Raw genomic sequence first — 11821 nt, 5'->3', positions numbered from 1 at the left:
AGTACTCAGTATTTATTGAATGGGGAAGGAAGGAAGGAAGGAAGGAAGGAAGGAAGGAAGGAAGGGACAGTGGGAGGGAGAGACTGGGGGGGGGGTAAGTTTTATCATTTTATGCATTTCTTTACATATACTTACCTTCAAATCATTAAGACCAGTCCATATTATTATTTGATTCTTCGACCTGAGGAGTGAAAATATAAAGTTTTTTTCCTCTTCATTTTTTATATCCACAAGGTGTGCAGAACTTAAGGATAACTTACAATGTTGCTCAGCTATATCCCACGGCATACTCTCTTTGCTAATTTTATAACAGCTATTTTTTAATGCTACCCATCCTCGTGAACATGAACCTACCAAAAGAAAAATGTTTTGTGAAAGATGAATTCAGGAATATAACATTTCATAATTACATTTCTTAACATCTATGGTAGTTAATCATGAAAACCTCATAGTATTAATGGTGCACTTTTCCCTATATTTTTCCCAAATGAGCAAAAGTGCTAAAGTTGCTATTAGTCAAGTAGTAAATGAATTACTACCAATTAAAATAGTTTTTAAGTAGTTGTAAGAATTAATTATGCAAAATTATTGCCAAATTATAACTTAATTAAAACAAAAACCACAGATTTTTTTTTTAGTCACTTTAGGTTGCCCTTCCTTTCCCTTCCTCTTATGAAGACTTTTTAAGTTTATTTCAGGTTTATTTTTATTTTCAATAACTAGACATAATACTGGCTAAGAACTGTTCTCTCTGCCACAGCTACTTGGCTTCAAATGGGTTCACCTTTCAAAAAACACTTAAGTCTTTTTCTCTAAGATTGCACACCATAGAAACACAGGAAAATATCAACCTGTTGAGAGTATATATTATACTTTAACTCTTGTTGGTATTTTAACAATGTTGAAATTAGGAAGATGTGTGAAGGATGTTTTGAAGAAACTGTTGTCTTGTTTTTTTTTTATAGAAGGAGGATGGGAAGAGGCGATGCTTAATTACCTTACTATCTTTTCCTTACTACTCACATGTTTCTCTACTTTGCTTGTAAACATATATTGTGGTTCAAGTTTATTCCTATAGAAGGTATTAAAATAGGACTCTTAGCCCATCACAGAGAGTGTATCACCCTGATTAGCTGTCTCTGACTCTCTCCTCTTTTCTTAAATCTTTTCCCACCATGTGGAGGAAGGAAATGGATCTGAGAAGCCATAAAAAATTAAATACATTCCCCTTCCCTTGCAGTATTCCAAATTTTGGTCAGGTCTGATGTGGGATGAATAATGGAGAAGTCTCAAATAGGATGAAAGATTGATATTTTTATGTTGGATTTTAATAGACTGGTTAATACCAGAGACTATTTATAGATACTTTAGTCACTTATAAAGCTACCAATGATTGCCAGAGTTAAGGAAAACAGAACCTATTTGGTTCAGTTTTTTTAAAAGTGGTGGAAGGAAAATAAAGTTGGCTCTTAACTTAAGCTTGCTAAATCCAGCTTGTTCAATAAATCAGTCAAATGTCAGGATGATATAGTTAGATAAAAAGGGACTATGTTAGTTCATTTGCTAGCAGTTTACAGTGGCTAATATTAGGCTGAACACTTGTGAAAAGAACAATACATCTACCAAGTTATCTACAAGATATATATTAATAATGAACCAAATATTGATAATACCTGTTTCTACTTGAACATCCAGTCTCTGAAATACATTTATAAAATCCAAATGCAATTGTTTAAATTCAAATTTAAAAGCATATAAGGTTGCAGGTTTTAAATTAGCCCACTCATAAGCTGTAATATTATTTTCCATAATTTGTGTAGAATTACTGAGAGATATTGACACTAAAATGTCACTGGAAGACAGCACACTCCAGTTAAAGGAAACACTCGTGCTTGTTGCTTTTGTTTTAATATTGCTAGTTGAGAAACCACCTAAAAAATCAAGGACCATAATTAGTTGGATTCAAATAAAACTGAATGAAACACAAGATACTGAAGTATATTACAAAAGAATCACCATGAGAGGAAAGCATATTATCTACTATAAAATATTTTCTAGACTCTATGGGAGTTTCTTGTACTCTACCTAAAATGAATGACTTAGATTACAAATCTGCATTATAATATTGTAGATAATATGGATTACATGTAACATCTCTACTATGCCTATCTCTTCATATTAGTATACATCAAGTGTCAAAAATGAAAATCTTATTCTTACTTTAGTTTACAATTTCCTTTAAATTTTGAAATTTACATTATGTTAAAAAACAAAACACTACATGATGATGCAATTTTGGACTATCATATACCTGTTAATCACTGTAAAATTCAGATTATCTGGTAATAAAATTGTTTCCCTTTTATAATTAGGCAATATAGATGAACAAAAAATACAAATTACTTACGGGTTTCAAATGACTTTTCACTTAAAATTTGTCCATATTTTATAGACTGTAGAATGATGTGATAGTCTTCATTTTCCTCTAGTATTACTGACTTTGAAAGTTTTTGCAGGTCTGCAGGAATGCTTTTGACATTCTGTAAATAATTAGATTCATCTGCTTGTGAAGTATTTGTTAACTGTGTCAGGTACATTCATTAAAAGACTGACTTTTGTACATTTCCTTTATAAGAGGCAATTTTTCATACAGAATGTAAACATATACAGAAAATACTTATTTTTACATAAATGATATTTTATTTATTTAAAATTTTTTTTTATTTATCTATTTTGAGAGAGAGAGATAGAGAGTGAGTGGGGGAGGGACAGAGAGGGAGAGAGAATCCCAAGCAGGCCTGGCACCATCAGCACAGAGCCCAATGTGGGGCTCAAACCCATGAACCATGAGAAGATTTAAATAATTACTCTCTGTATAGTACATAATATAGTGTATACAGGATATAAACTCTCTGTATAGTATATATAGTATATAGTATAGTTAAAAAATCATTCCTATGAAAAATTTGAGTGTTAATTTGATCACTTACTAAAGATATTTCAAAAAATGCTAACATTTCATACATTAATAAAATAAAAGTAAAAAATCTCAATAACTGCATAGCAAAAGAAAAGTTCAACAAAATAAAAAAAAAACCTATGGAATGGGAGAAAATATTTGCAAACCACAAATCTATAGTGGATTAATATCCAAAATACATAAGGAACTCATACAACTCAATGACAAGAAGCAAACAAACAACAACAAATAAATAATCCAGTTAAAATAGGCAAAATATCTGAACATTTTTCCAAAGAAGATATTCAAATGTCCAACAGGTATATGAAATGGTGCTCAACATCACTAGCCATTAGAAAAATGCAAATCAAAACCACAATGTCAGAATGGCGCCCGTCAGAATGGCTATCAGCAAAAAGAAGAGACAATAAATGCTATATAAGCATATGAAGAAAATGGAACCCCTGTGGACTACTGGTGACAATACAAATTTGTGCAGCTACTGTGGAAAACAGTATGGAAGGTGCTCAAAAAATTAAAAATAAAACTACCATATGACCCAGCAATTCCACTTCTGGGTATACACGGGAAGGACACAAGATTACCATCCCAAAGAGATATTGGCACCCCCATGTTCACTACAGCATTATTTACAATAGCTAAGATACAGAAAACAACCGAAGTGTCCACTGATAGATGAATGGATAAATAAAATCTGGTACACACACACACACACACACACACGCAGGAATATTATTCAGCTATAAAAAAGTAGGAAATCCTGCCATTTGCAAAAACATGGATGGACCTTGAGGGCATTACACTAAGTGAAATCATCAAATACCGATCTTACTTATATGCGGAATTTTAAAAAAACCAAACATACGAATGGATCAGATTGGTGTTTGCCAGAGGCAGGGGTGGGAGGAATACTGGGTGAAGATAGTCAAAAGATACAAACTTCCAATTGTAAGATAAAATTTCTGGGGTATAATGTACAACAGGATGATAATAGGTAACAATACTGTTGTGTACTTGAAAGTTGCAAACAGTTCTCATCACAAGGAAAAACATTTGTAATTATGTGAGATAATGGATGTCAGCTAAACTTATTGTAGTAATCATTTTGCAATATGTACATATATCAAATCATTATGTTGTATACCTTAAACTTACACAATATTACATGTCAATTATTATCTCAATAAAACTAGGGGAAAAAATCTCAATAACTATTAAATTCCTATTATGATGCAACATTTAGTCACAACAAATTTACACTATGCTGACCTTTTATCAGAGTCAAGAAAAAGATGCCTTACTTTTTCAGCAAAATTATTAACAAGTTGATATTTTAAAAAATAAAATTCAGGACTTCCTCCCTTAGGAAATTCATCCCATTCAATAAAAACTGTTGTTGTTCGATTATTCATTGGCATATAACAGAAACAAACGATCTGAAATGGGAAAGAAAAGTAACTGTAAAAATAAAATAAAAATATATTCTTGGTTATTACTATTATTTTATTAGCAAACTTACAAAAATTAAGCCTAAACTATGCCAAATTATAATTGAAAACTATTTTAACAATATCAATTTCTACACACGAATTAGGTAATATCCATTGGATACCCTATTTGTAAACGTAATTTTGAAAGTAACTTACTAAAGGTAAGTAAAATGAGGGCAAAGACATTTAAGATCCATCTTTCCCAAAGTAGGAAACACCATGTTCCTGGAGTCAGGGAGAACAAAGAGACCCAAAGTCACAGGAAAAACACAGCACACCCTCCTGGTTTGTCAACTGTGTACCTTGATGATAATGGCTAAAAAATTAAAATATTTCACAGACATTCTTGGTAACACACTTGCAGTAAAAATGAGTAGAGTGCAAAATGTTTGGCTGAGCTATTTTAGAGGCTCAGTTCATTGATACCATGAAGAAAATGTTAGCAACTGAGATAAAACAGCTAGACTGCAGGATCAGAGCCCTTTTATATTCCCTAGACGACAAGTAAAAAAGACTTCAGCTTTCAAAAGAATGGTATACTTACCAAAATTCCTAACAAAAACAACCTTAAAATGCCTCACTATACCATGAATTTTACCAAATTCTGATCTCTCTCTCTCTCTCTCTCTCTCTCCATTGATTACTCCCAATTTGTAAGCAGTGAAAACAGATGCCACCTATCTGCACAGATTTGTGGAACATCTAGCAGAGAAAATTTGTCTTAGGTACCAACTCTAATGTTTTGTGTTATTTCTCTTCAACATACCCCTCATTTTCTAAAACAAACTCAGTGCAACAGTATCCTGTCCATTACCTAATTATTCAAAACAAAACACATTCAAAGATGTCTTACCTTAACAACATATTGTAACCAGAGCAATAGAATAATTGATTTCTCCATCTGGAAAATAAAGTATATTCAACATGTTTGTTTTTTTTTTTTTTTTTTAGCATCAAAACTAAACTATTCAGTCTTTGGATGTGTGTGTGTCACTTTAATGTCATATCTTTTGAAGTTAGACTGTTCATCCAACTGAATGTTAAGGCATTAACAAGTAAGTGCTGCATAATATCCTCCACCTAAAAAAACTGGAAACACCAGTACTTTCCAACAAATAACAAAATAATTTGCTTCTAGAAGCTGCTATAATTAAACACAAAGGAGGTGTTAGAAGTAAAATGATTTATCAGGCAATTATACAAAATTGCACCGCATTGTGTAAAACTTTCATCTTAATCCATAGAAATCTAGAACAACTATATATTGCCACTTTCTTGGAAGTAATTCCTCACACTCTAAAATAACACCATCGTTATGAAAAATATTTCAAAACTATTGACGAAGGGAAAAACATGCAAGTCTTTTCAACTCAATTTATTTTTAAATACATTTATCTAAAAGCTTGTGCAACTTTTCCTAGGAATCTAGACTCCCTAGGCAACTGAGAACTTTATATTCAACTTAAGATCTAAAGAAAAAAATTAACACACCTAGTATTTAAAATACATCTATTTCGAAAACTGAAAAATATCACTTAAACAGGTCCCTATGATCAATTCTAAAGCCCACTGCAAAGCAAGTTTCTTCCTGCAAAATCCTCTTTAGTTCCTATCAAGGTGTTCACCTCAGATAAAATTCAACCCAGTTAAAAAGAAATACGTAATAATCCAATCCAGACGCCTCCACAAAACTGCCAGGTTTTAACCTTGTTCATTTTTCTCAACAATCTGATGTAACTGTTCTATCACGGGGTTACAGTATTAATCCCCGCCCCCTCCTCCAACTCTTCAGCGTAAACTAGAGTTTCGAAGGCTTTGTGCTCCAGCAAGAAAGCCAAAGTGGAAAGACCGCTCCCGGCTGCCTGTTCAAGTGCAAATCCCGGCTCAAATTCAATTCCGTGAGTCTGCGCCCCGTGGCGCGCTGGTTTAGAAAGAGCCCGCGGAGCCAACTCTGGGCCGCGGGAGAGCCGAACAGTGTTTAAAGGAAAGGACCCGGGTTTTAACAATGGTTAAATTGGTGGGGACAGGAGGAGAGAGCAAACACCTGAAGTCGAGGCGCCCGAGCGGGCCGGCGCCCACATAGCCCGCCGCGCGCGCTTCGCCAGGTTCGCGCGCCGGCGCCGGTCCCGCAGGCGCAGAGGTGGCGCGCGAGCGCGCGACCGCAGCCCACCTGGCGGCGGCGCTCCCAGCTTCCTCCTCCCGGCTCTCGCTCAGCGAGCCCTCGCTCTGCTCGCGCTCTTCCAGCCGCGGCGGCTCGCCGCTCCCGCGGGTTTCGTGCAGCCCGCGTGCCCCGTCCCTAGGTTGAGTTAATTAAGAGAAGGTCTCCATGGAAACGGTGAGCGGCGGGAAGCCAGAGAAGTGGGAGACGAGTCCCGCTACATTGGCGCGTGGAGGAGAGAATTCCACTCTGCCTGGAAGAAGGGAGGGAAGGGGAGGCGGTGAAGGAGGACGCGACGGGGAAACATGGGCCTCATGAAAAAGAAACAGAAGCCGACCAGGTTGTGAACAGCCCTGAATGGACACAGTTTTGAGTTAATTTCTTGTTTTGTTTTTGTTTTTTTTTAATTTTTTAATGTTTATTTATTTTTGAGAGAGAGAGAGACAGACTGCGAGCAAGGGAGGGGCAGAGAGAGAGGGAGACCTAGAATGCGAAGCAGGCTCCAGGTTCCGAGCTGTCAGCACAGCTAGAGTGGCTCACAGAACTCAGGAAACCAGTTTACTTACTAGATTACCAGTTTATTATAAAAGGATGGAACGCAGGAACAGCCACGTGGAAGAGATGCAAGGGCAAGGTATGTGGGAAGAGACTTGGAGCTTCCACACCCTCTCCTCGATCTCCCCAAATCTCCATGTGTTCACCATCCCCGAAGCTCCCCATCCTTTTTGTTTGTTTTATGGAGGCTTCATTACATAGGCACTGCTGATTAAATCATGGGCCATTGGGTATTGATTCAACCTCCAGCCCTCCTCCCCTTCCTGGAGGTAGTGGGACTGAAAGTTCCAACTCTCTGATCATATGGTTGGCCCACTGGCAACCAGCCCCCATTCTTGGTATTTGTACAAAAGTCACCTCATTAAAATAGCAAAAGACACCTTTTTGGTCCCCATCACTTAGGAAATTCCAAGGGAAACAGGGATGAAGGCCAAATATTTTTATTATAAACCACAGCATCACATCTAGATACCTGGCATCCCTTCAGTCTTTATCAGATTAATCTAGAACAGGTCTCCTTCTCTCTAGTTTTTCCTCTATTTTAATCTCTTTTCAACTGTCTTCAGATGAATCTTCCTAGAATTCAGTTCTGGTAATGTTACTTTCCTACTCCCGGTGTCTTCAATGGCTCCTCAGCCTCTCTGATTCCTTACTGTGCCCATTGACAGCCTCCAGAAATATTTCAGTTTACTTCATACATTTTCAGTTACCATTTTCCCCTGTAATACTTTCCTCTTATTTCACCTTCTTCATGAAACTTTTCCTGGTTTCCTAACAAGTGATCTGTCCCCCTCCTCCATGCTTCTGTGGCATTTAGTGCTTCTAATGCATGGCTCATTGAATTCTATTTTTTATATAATTTATGTGAACATCTTAGTATCTCTATCAGACTGTAATCTCCATGGGGGTACGTCCTTTGATTTTCATATCACTCACAAGCCAGTTGTGATACATTACATAGTGAGCACTGAACAAATATTTTCCGAATAAATACTTCCTGAAGGAATATTATAAAACTGTCATCTCCCTTTTCTAGGTTTGGAACTTGCCTCATTGTAAATATTTTTAAATGTTGTTGAAACAGCAAATATAAGTTTTAAGGTGAGTCGTGTCACTCTAGAAAAACTAATGCATGGCTTACAGGGTTCCTCTAACTTGGTTCTGCTTTGAATCTGAAGAGTCTCTTTCTGAATTGTCTGTGATGTATGTGAGAATCTTTCTTTTCTAATGATTTACTCTTTAGACTAGCAAGATTGGTCACATTCCAGATTGTGGAAAAGTATACTGTTTTGAGGTTAAAATGGAATAGTGCTTAAAATTTAAAGACCAACACAAAAACATTCTTCCTTAAATCTTCTAACCTAGATAGATTAGATATACTGTTTTTGTCTTCCCTTGTCTCCTGTCCCCTGTTCTTACAGGTCTTTTTAAATGTCCTCTTTCCAAGGGGATATTTTACTCTAAATTTTCTCACAAAAAGAACACTTTTATAAGCTGACATGTAATCAAAGTGAGCCAAATTTCTATCACTATTTAAAGGAAATCCATTGTTGCTGTAGATTTTCTAAGCTTTATTTTGCTGGCATGAGTTACAAGAGAAAGAAAATAAAAGATGGATTAGCAGCATGTTTTTCATCTGTATTTATTTCTTAAATGTGATGCCAAAAAGTTTGGTGTTTTAGTTCTGTAACTAGGATTGGCCTTTTTCTTTTTTTTTTTTTTTTTTATTATTTTATTTTATTTTTTAATATATGAAATTTACTGTCAAATTGGTTTCCATACAACACCCAGTGCTCATCCCAAAAGGTGCCCTCCTCAATACCCATCACCCACCCTGCCCTCCCTCCCACCCCCCATCAACCCTCAGTTTGTTCTCAGTTTTTAACAGTCTCTTATGCTTTGGCTCTCTCCCACTCTAACCTCTTTTTTTTTTTTTTTTTTTTTTTTTCCTTCCCCTCCCCCATGGGTTTCTGTTATGTTTCTCAGGATCCACATAAGAGTGAAACCATATGGTATCTGTCTTTCTCTGTATGGCTTATTTCACTTAGCATCACACTCTCCAGTTCCATCCATGTTGCTACAAAAGGCCATATTTCATTTTTTCTCATTGCCACGTAGTATTCCATTGTGTATATAAACCACAATTTCTTTATCCATTCATCAGTTGATGGACATTTAGGCTCTTTCCATAATTTGGCTATTGTTGAGAGTGCCGCTATAAACATTGGGGTACAGGTGCCCCTATGCATCAGTACTCCTGTATCCCTTGGATAAATTCCTAGCAGTGCTATTGCTGGGTCATAGGGTAGGTCTATTTTTAATTTTCTGAGGAACCTCCACACTGCTTTCCAGAGCGGCTGCACCAATTTGCATTCCCACCAACAGTGCAAGAGGGTTCCTGTTTCTCCACATCCTCTCCAGCATCTATAGTCTCCTGATTTCTTCATTTTGGCCACTCTGACTGGCGTGAGGTGGTATCTGAGTGTGGTTTTGATTTGTATTTCCCTGATAAGGAGCGACGTTGAACATCTTTTCATGTGCCTGTTGAGGATTGGCCTTTTTCTACAATGCAAAATTTCCTACCAATTTGTGGTATTATCTTTTTAGCATATTTATTTATACAAATGAAAAGTGGTTATTGCAACCGATCTTTTGTGGAATGATTTAATCATCTGGATTAATCCAAATAAATTTGCTTAGAGTGAAAATGGTATGTTTAATAAAGTGTTACTGGCTGTATTTCAGAATCCAAGATTAAAACTTGGGTTTATCTCTATTTATTGGTGTGAACTAAAATACAAATGTCATATGGAGAATTGAGACCAAACAAAAAGGATCTTCATCTCTGGAATGGGGTGGTTGTGAAATAATTTGAGGTCTGGTCCATTATGTTTATGACTTTCCTGCTAGATTTGTTAACAAGTATGCCAGGATGGGTGGGAATTTATTTCTAAATGAGATTATCAGTACATTTAACATGTCTAATGACTTCAGTGCAGTAAATTTTTACTGAGACACTTTGATGAAGAAACTATCTTGGCTGGAGGGACAGGAAAGGCAAGACAAGGAAACCCTGACTTATTTACTACAAGGGCTTTATATCCAGCGGGAAAGATCCACTATCTTTATACCCTGAAAAATGAGAGAAAAAAGTTAAAGACCAACATAAAAACATCCCTCCTTAAATCTTCTAACCCAGATGAATTACTGGTACTGTTTTGGTCTCTCCTTAGAGGAGAGCAGAGGATAAGGGAGCTCTCTGTGAGCTCATAGAGGTGGCCAATGACCCTGTCCGGTCCAGGCACAATACTCTAACCCTTACTGTCTGCACAATTCTAGGTTGACACCTGAGATTTCCACCCCTGGAATTCACACCCTGTATAATCCGCACCCCCACCCCTGAGGTGGACCTGTAAAAATGACGAGATCATCACTTCCATGATTATGTTATTTGTACAAGACTTCACTGTACCAGAACAAAAGAGACTTTCTCCTGCTGACTTTGAAGAAGTAAGTTGTCATGATGTGAGAGGGCCAGGTGGTTAGAACATGAGCCTTGCCTCCTGGGGGCTGAAGAGTGTGCCCCAGCCTACAGCCAGCCAGAACACAGGGATCTCAGTCCTACAATCACAAGGAACTTAAATGTGCCAGTAACTTGAATGAGCCTGGAAAAAGAGGACCCACAGCTTCAGATGAGATCACAGTCCCAACTAACAACTTGACTTCAACCTGGTGAGAACCTGAGCAGAGCCCAGACTCCTGATTCACAGAAACCATCGGATAATAAATGTTTGGATTCAAGACATGAAATTTGTGGTGCTTTGTTTCACAGCAATAGAAAACTAATACTTGCCCAACAGTTAATATGATTGCAAGCTTGGGCAGTCATTGGGCAGAAGTTTCTAACTAGAGCTCAGGGAAAAGATGGCCTGTCCTCTTTGTTGGAAAACATATTAAAGGTAGTTTCATCAAAGCTGCTGTGTTCATATATACAAAGTTGCAGTGGCCAAAGTTGGCACATGGGATCCTGGGAATGCAATAGAAGAAAATGAAGTTGGCAGAGAAAGAGATAAATGCATTTAAGTCCTGGCATTTCATTCGTTCCTGCCCATCTCAAACTTGGTTATCTCAAATTTTTAAATTCTGTGCAAGATATTCTTTGCAGAGTCACCCATCCTTCCCAGGATTAGTAAGTAACATCATTGGGAATTGATCCCAGACATCCTAGTTCCAGAGGCTGTTTTCCTAACCATTAATCACATAAAGAGCTATAGAATATCCTTACCCATTGATTAAATAATTAATTTCATCTTATTTGATACAAGTTATAGCAGCTGCAGATTGAGGAACAACTACAAAAAGTATAGGTATTCAGGTACTACTTTTAGCACAAGGTCTAATATATTTATATCCTATAGACTTTGTCTAAAGCTAAATAAATGTTGATTTTAATCTATGCTGTTCAACATTACATACATTTGGTTAAGCATGTGTTATCCTAATAGTAGAGTCATTTTATTTTCTCAAGACTCCTTTGCAAAAATTTGTAGACCTGTTGTATAATGTTGATATTTGAATCTCAGAGTTTGTACTGTTCTAAAATATAAAAACAAAACAAAATTCATGAACTAAAATTGT

At 36.6% G+C, this 11821-nt stretch overlaps 2 long non-coding RNA genes across 3 annotated transcripts; one reads left to right on the top strand and one right to left on the bottom strand.

Annotated features, from left to right (window-relative positions):
- Nucleotides 1–2415: 2415 nt before the first annotated feature.
- Nucleotides 2416–5390, bottom strand: LOC144616799 (uncharacterized). The gene is made up of 3 exons (XR_013556554.2): nt 5324–5390; nt 4282–4416; nt 2416–2540 (listed from the first exon to the last, which is right to left on the bottom strand). It is a non-coding gene; the product is annotated as an uncharacterized LOC144616799 (long non-coding RNA).
- An 820-nt stretch (nt 5391–6210) lies between these two features.
- LOC132694024 (uncharacterized) lies at nt 6211–10993 on the top strand. 2 transcript variants are annotated; one of them, XR_009617121.3, is made up of 2 exons: nt 6211–6368; nt 10523–10993. It is a non-coding gene; the product is annotated as an uncharacterized LOC132694024 (long non-coding RNA). The 2 variants fall into 2 exon arrangements; XR_009617120.3 differs by lacking the exon at nt 6211–6368 and adding an exon at nt 6623–6805.
- Nucleotides 10994–11821: the final 828 nt, after the last annotated feature.

Source organism: Panthera onca, chromosome B4 (assembly GCF_046562875.1).
Source record: "Panthera onca isolate mPanOnc1 chromosome B4, mPanOnc1 haplotype 2, whole genome shotgun sequence".
Classification (NCBI taxonomy): domain Eukaryota; kingdom Metazoa; phylum Chordata; class Mammalia; order Carnivora; family Felidae; genus Panthera; species Panthera onca.
Note: the sequence above shows the minus strand (reverse complement) of the source record. Positions and strands in the feature narration are given on the sequence as shown.